A 7,382-nucleotide genomic window follows, 5' to 3' on the forward strand; every position below is an offset into this window, starting at 1 on the left:
GATTGCGGCGTGGCCATCCCCCCTGGGGGGTGATTTCTCGCTTTCTGTCTCTATGTCTCTCTCTGTCTGTCGGGCGAGCGCATGCGCCCTACAGTGAAAATCTCTCAAAAAAAAAAAATCAATAAATCCTGATGTCCAGGTCCAGCCACAGCAGCATGTGCTTCTAAGACACTGCTCCAGGGGCTGGGACCACATGGGAGACCCAGGTTCAATTTCTGGTCCAGCCTAAAAGATCAGGTGTGGTGGCGCATGGCTGTAATTCCAACTAAGGCAGAAGGAATGCAAGAGTGAGATCCCATCTTAAAAAAAAAAAAAAAAAAAAAAAAAAGCGGCACAGTCAGTAGCAAACCGAGCTGCAGTACTGAAAGCCACATGGCCGACTGAAGGTTCAGTTCCCTGGGTCGGTTGCAAACAAGCTGGACACACACCCTGGCAAGCTGGAGGGTCCAGGAAAGAGTATAGCAGCATGACCAGACCCTGTCAAGGGTGCTCCCCCTCCTCTCTCTCTCTCTCTCTCTCTTCAGCCTGCATACACTCTCTATCACACATAAAATTAACTTAAAAAAATATATATCCTGCTGTCCAGGCTGCAACCCAGAGCAATCTGGGAGAAGCCCGGATGAGAATATCATCAATGCCTCTAAGTCATGCCGATGCGCAACCAGGGCTGGGGACCGCCATGGAATCAGACAGGGCTAGAACTGTGTAGACTGAGGACACCCCCAAGCGTATTTCAAAGCAGCCTTCCAGAAAGGAAGGAATGGAATTTTCTAAAAGCAAACCAGCTGTGGGTACGTAGTGCCCCTCCCCATCACTAATATTTCTAAGGAGAAAGGCACCGTGTAGAGCCTCCCGAGGCTCATCTTCGCAGACACAGCAGATGCAAAGGGCCCCTTCTTACAAACCAGGCCACCATGTCACAGAAGCCAGGAAGCCAGATCAGGGCCCCAAATCTGCTGTAAAGGAAATGCTTGCTGAGGCCCACAGCTTCCCCTTTTGGGGCCTATCCCCATCTCTTCTCTGAGTCCTGTCCCCCTTTCTGAGGACAATCAGGACCTTCTAGATGGGAGTAGAAAGTTACCTGACTCGGTGCTTCATACTATAGTGTTAAAGACTAACTGGGCCAGGTCTCCTGAGGGAGTCTGTGTTGTAAGCAGGAGTAACACGGAGATGGTGCCAAGTCCTGTGCACTCAGCCCCTAAGTATCAGGCAGGAAGAAGCATCGATGGCAAACAGGAAACCCCAGCCCGATTGCACCACACGAGGAAGGAGACTTGAGCTGCACACTGGGGCCCTGCTAGGATCTAGAGATGACAAGAGATCCTGAGCCCATCGGGGGATTTGCAAATATGGGCTACCTGGGAAGGAAGCAGGCTCAGGTTGCCTTCCGCCTTCATGCTTTATTCAGTAGAGGCCTACTTACTGGCCAGGCCTGGGACTGTCCTCCCTGGGACCTGCGTACCCCATAGATCCTTCCCCCAAAGTACCTCTTCCATCCCCTTTCCCACCCAAGTGGGCAGCCAGACCCCTAACCACCCACCCACCCTCCACCTCAAGAAACTAGCTCTCCAGAGGGCTCCTTCAACAAAGGACCTAGCAGCAAACCACTCAGTCAAGTGTCCTGGGGGAATGCACTCCACTTTCCCAGCTCTATCTGCCTCTCCCCACTCCAAAAGAATTTTAAGCACTAGGCAAGAAGGAAGGGAAAGTATTTGGGATGAGGTTGCTTTGCACTGCCTCAGGAGGGACAGCAGGTAGAAAGGGGCTTCCCTCCAAAAGGGTTCAGAAAAGAGAACTAGCAGAGGACCAGTTGCAAATTAGGAACAAGACAGTGGAGAGAAGCCTTTCACGCTACTGATGGTAATAAACATGAACACGCAACTACCAGCTTACTATGGGCTCAACACGATTTTCCCACTTTGACTCATTTAATTTCGCAACATCCACAGGAAGAAACTTTATCATCCCCTTTTTGCAGATAAAGCAATTGAGGCACATAGAAACTAAGTAACTTGCCCAAAGACACATAGCCAGGAGAGGGCAGAGCTTGGGTTCGAATCTGGGACTGTCTGGCTGCAAAGTGCAATCCTTACAGACACACAGCTTCTCTCAGGGTGAAAGGAAAGAAAGAGCCTTTAGCTAAAAATCAACTGAGCCAACTGTGTTCTAGAGGAGTCATTCTCCACCCAAGTGTGTACCGGAAAAACCCGGGGCAGCTGGTTAATATATAGATGCTGAGCCAGCCCCTGTAGCCGGCTGGTTAAGGGAACTGGATTTCACAGGCCAGACACATGATTTGAATCCCTGCCCCAGTAACTTGAAATCCCAACAGTCCAGAGAAATGAAGGAGAAAGGATTGCAGCATGACCACGCCCCACTGGGGGGTGCTTTCTCCTTCTTCCTCTCCCTCTCTGCCTCTCTGGCAAGAGCATGTGCCCTCTAGCAATTAAAATAACAATAATACAGGGACCAGCAGATGGCATGGTAGTTAAGGCCCTGGACTCCCACATGGCCTACCATGGTTTGAATCCTGGACCTGGCGGCTTGCTTTCTCATTTGCTCTCTCTCTCTCTCACTGGTCAAATTAAAATCTGGGACTGTCTGGCTGCAAAGTGCAATCCTTACAGACACACAGCTTCTCTCAGGGTGAAAGGAAAGAAAGAGCCTTTAGCTAAAAATCAACTGAGCCAACTGTGTTCTAGAGGAGTCATTCTCCACCCAAGTGTGTACCGGAAAAACCCGGGGCAGCTGGTTAATATATAGATGCTGAGCCAGCCCCTGTAGCCGGCTGGTTAAGGGAACTGGATTTCACAGGCCAGACACATGATTTGAATCCCTGCCCCAGTAACTTGAAATCCCAACAGTCCAGAGAAATGAAGGAGAAAGGATTGCAGCATGACCACGCCCCACTGGGGGGTGCTTTCTCCTTCTTCCTCTCCCTCTCTGCCTCTCTGGCAAGAGCATGTGCCCTCTAGCAATTAAAATAACAATAATACAGGGACCAGCAGATGGCATGGTAGTTAAGGCCCTGGACTCCCACATGGCCTACCATGGTTTGAATCCTGGACCTGGCGGCTTGCTTTCTCATTTGCTCTCTCTCTCTCTCACTGGTCAAATTAAGAATAATAATATTTAATAAAATAAAATAAATAATGTTTAATAGTAACAATACAGATGCCTGGTGTTAGTGTCCCCCCATTTCCAATGTCTCATTCAGTAATTCTGAATGGAGTCGGAGAAGGTGCATTTTGGACAAGCTTCCAGGTGATGCCAAGGCTGAGGCACCAAGTGCTTTATCATAGTCCAGCCAAGAACCCCATTTCCACCATTTTACGGAGGTGAGGTGACTTGTCCCAGGTCATGCAGCAAGCACAAAGCCCAGTGACCCAGGCTGACTCAGGTACCAGCCAGCAGCAGGCCTGGGAGTTCTGGGAAGGGAGGTGAGTTAGTGCCTAACCCAGCTGACACGCTGTAGGAAGAGCAGGCCTTGCAAGGTCCCTGTCTAGGAGCCTGGGAACTTGTAATCCCAAAGCCACTGACTCTTGGTCACATGTCACCCCTAACCGTCCCCACTTCACTTGTCAAAAAAAACCCTCAGCTCCTGACATATGACAACCCATTGGGGCCCCAGCCAGGCCCTCCCAGCTCAGGCCCTCCGCAGGCGAACACGTGCACCCACACAGGCTAAGCTCTCCAACGCCTCACAGGACTGCAGGAGATCTGAGTAAGGAGTCCTGACTCTGCCCAAAACACCTGCCTCCCAGGGACCACACCAGTGGGCCACACCAGCAGGCAGGTGGCCAGGAGAGGGACGGAGAAGCCGCCACCAGGGCACCAAACGATCGCCTCCAGGTCTGATGGCATCCACTCATCTACCAAGTTCCACCAGCGTCCAAAGCTCTCAGTCTCCTGGATGAACATTTGGAAGGAAGCCCAGAGCCCCTTCGCCTCTTAGCAGAGAACAGGGCAGGGAGCAGGACAGAAAAACGTGGAACAGAAATACAAACCCCAGACAGAAAAAGCTGTATGTGTGAGTGGGTGTGAAGGAGAGGCAGGCGTGTGTAAGGAAGAGTATGTGTAAATGAGCTGGTGTGGGTGGGTGAGCAAGAGTGTGATGAGGATAAGGTGTGTGGGGGATGGATGTATGCGTGTGTCTGTGGTGTGTGGGGGGGCTCTCTATGCCTAGATACGAGAATGTGTTTCTGTGTGCATGTGGTGAGGGGATGGTACACACGTACATCACGTGTATGCGTATGGGCGTGTGTGTGTGGGGGGGTGTGAGTGTGTGTGGGTATAGGGGTGTGTCTCTGTGTGGGTATGGGGGTGTCTGTGTGTTTATGTGTATGTACAGGGGTGTGTATGTGCAGGTATGAGGGTGTGTATGGGTACTGGAGGTGTGTAGGAGCTATGGGTGTTTGTGTAGGGTATGGAGGGGAGGTGTCTGTGTGTGGGTATGGAGGGGTGTGTCTGTGTGTGGGTATGGGTGCGTAGGTGGGGTGTGGAGGTGTGTGTCTGTGTATGAGTATGGGGCATCCATCCGTGAGGGACTGTCCATGCGTGTCCATGTGTGTATGTGTGGGGGTGGGATTCAGACTCTGCCTGGGAGACCAGAGACCTAGATGCTGACCCCCAAAACCTACAGGTCCCAGGGTGGGGCCTGCTCAATGCCCTCCGCAGCGGCAGGGCTAACGCCATCACCAGAGGGGCCCCGCCGAGAGGTAGCTATTCAATCCCCTCGTGGGCTAACAGTCAACCAGGCAGGAAACCCCACGTGACCAGGGTGGCCCAAGGGGAGAGCAGGGAGCTGGTGGGAACCACACGGGCTCCATAAAGCAAATAAGAGTGAGCATTCCCTGACCTGCATTCCTCAAAACCAAAGGCCGCTTAATAGGGCAGCTGTAAAGTCCTACCTGGGGAAGGGCAAATTAGGCTTTCTTCCAGTCCAGTAATTACGAGAGCCAAGCAGAGTCCCGTCCCCGAGGGAGGCCACACACAGGGGTGTCACTCGAGTGCCAGTGCGTCTGCAGAGACAGGCTGACTGATCCGGGCAGGTAAGGAGGGGCTGCCTCTGGTCCCCCATTTCCTACGAGCACAGGTTTCTTTGATAGCCACGCTTCCTGTTTACTGGGTGGTTTCCAAGTCACAGGCCTCTCTGAGACTTACACGTCTGACCTCACATCCCCTTCCTAAAGGGAACCCCAGTAGTTCTTCCTTTTTTGGTGCTAGAGCCTGAGACTCTAAACATTGCATGCAGAGATCTTGAGGTTTCTTCTACTTGTTACTTGGGGTCAAGATTGGAAACCCAAAAGCCAGGATTGCAGGCCTCCTCCAACCCAGAGATGGCCAGGTTCCTTGGACTTGAGAAGCAGAAAGGAAGGCAGAGTGAAGAAAGGGTCTAGAAGAGTCCAGGGAGTACTAGAGCCCTCCGGGGGGTAAGGGGTAGCCATCTTACACCCTCCCTGCCATAACCTTCTTAACACACGCAACCACGTGTCGGGGGAATTCACCCTCGCACAGCAGATCCTGGGCCCACCCCTCGGAGTGCCAAGAAGCATCGTACATGTGGGGGTTTCCAGGCATTTCCAAGAGGCCGAGGGGAAGTTTTCTACAAGACCACAGTTCTGACCTCCTCTGCTGCCCTGTGAGATGACTAACCCGAAAGGAAAATCTGCACCAGGAAAAACACCTCTTTTCCTAAGTACCCCCAAAGGCTGATTCTATACAGATTTCTTATATCTCCCACCCATCTGGGATCAAAAGGGCAGCCGCTTACTGGGCAGGTGTCTTAGGAGCCCAGTGGGCATGCTTGTCCCTTCCAGAGCTGTACCCTCTCACCATGTCGCTGGAGGCCAGGGCAGGCCCATGGAACAAGGCGTCCCAGAGTAAAGCCACTGAATAGAACCACGACATCTGGTCTCCCAGTTCCCGTCTCACAGCTTCCTGATTTCTCTCCCCAGACGAGACCTCGAACACACTGTCTCACGGCCCCGATTATTCCTCCACATACACAAGAGGGTTGTTCCGGCCCCGAAGGTTGTGCGGTCCAGTGTGAGATCTGGTATGGAGCGCCAGGAAGAGAGCACCGATGATCTAAGGCTCCCATCCATCTCCATAGAGCACGTGAGGCCTCGTGGACTCCGCTAGCCAAAGCGCCCCCTACGCCCCAGGCCACACGTGGACAGAGCATTCAACTGCTATCTCCACCACCGCCTTGATGGTATTTAGCAGGTCGAGCCCAGTCACAGGGATCAGAACACACAAAGGGTGCTTGAAAGTTTGGGGGTCTCTTCCTCAGTCATCAAGGAAGCTAGTCTTCTTCTTTTTTTTTTGAGAGGTTTTTGCTATAGGGAGCATGCGCTCGCCAGACAGAGACAGAGAGACAGAAAGCGAGAAAGCACCCTCCCACGGGGGATGGCCACACCGCAATCCCTTCTCCTCCGTTCTCCTCTCGGGATCTTGGGCACGCACACACACACGCCCAGCATGAGTTTTAAGCCACCGGGTCTGACACTCGAACCGCGGTTGTCTACATGGGAGTCCAGCGACATAGCCATTACGCTAACTGCTGATCCCCAAGGAAGCTAGTCTTGAAAAGCCCACTCCCACCTGTTTTGGCTCTCACTCACATCAGTAAACAACAAGCTCACCTTCCCAGACCCACCAACGCACAGAGAACCCCGGATGAGAGGGCTCGGTGGGCGGTCTGGCTCAGGCCATGCTTCCGGCCACCAGCAAGTCACAGTCATGCTCAGCCCCCAGGCCAGCAGGGCTGCGCTCCTCAACCTGGACACCTGCTTGTCCTGCCAGGCTGAGGAGGAGCTCTGACCCTGAAACCTACCCGCAAGGCAGGAAGAATGGCCAGGAACCTGTGGCCTGGCCTGAAATGGAACCACCAGAGGCCAAGTATCAAAAAAAGCCTTCCTTTCCTTTCTATTATACAAATAAACATTTTAAAGTTGGAGATCTTTTTATATTTATTTATTTCTTCTATGAGAGACAGAGAGGCAGAGAGATAGTCACCCCCAACGGGAGCTTCATGCCACGATCTACTCCAGCTCAGCCAGCCTGGATCCCCGGTGCCTGTGTGCACACAGGGAGACCCCAGGACATGAACCTGGGACCTTCCCACATAGGTCCAGCATTGACGAGCACTGCACTCCTGCTGCACCACCAGCTGTCCCCCCACCCAAAAAACAAAAAGATGAATAGCCACAGAAGGACGGTTATTGTATAACTCCACTCATGTGGGTGATTAGAATAGGCAAAATCCTAAAAGCTGTAAGTAAAATAGCGATTACCAGGGACCTGGGGGAGGTGAGGACAGGAGGGTTATAGTTTAACGGGTACAAGGTTACCATTCGAGCTGACGGAAAAGTTCTGGC

General features: G+C 52.5%; 1 protein-coding gene across 2 annotated transcripts in view; it reads right to left on the minus strand.

The window, feature by feature from the left end:
• The window catches only part of RASSF2 (Ras association domain family member 2), a 50,161-nt gene that overhangs the window by 36,468 nt on the left and 6,311 nt on the right, over positions 1-7,382 (minus strand). The window contains exon 1 of one of the 2 annotated variants that reach the window (XM_027766451.1): positions 4,911-5,097. The exons of the other annotated variant lie outside the window; for it this stretch is intronic. The gene's annotated coding sequence lies outside the window, so the exon portion shown is untranslated. Of the gene's footprint in view, positions 1-4,910; positions 5,098-7,382 lie in introns of those variants that run through there. 2 annotated transcript variants of the gene reach the window in all.

Source organism: Tupaia chinensis, unplaced genomic scaffold (genome assembly GCF_000334495.1).
Source record: "Tupaia chinensis unplaced genomic scaffold, TupChi_1.0 Scaffold143574_1, whole genome shotgun sequence".
Lineage (NCBI taxonomy): Eukaryota > Metazoa > Chordata > Mammalia > Scandentia > Tupaiidae > Tupaia > Tupaia belangeri.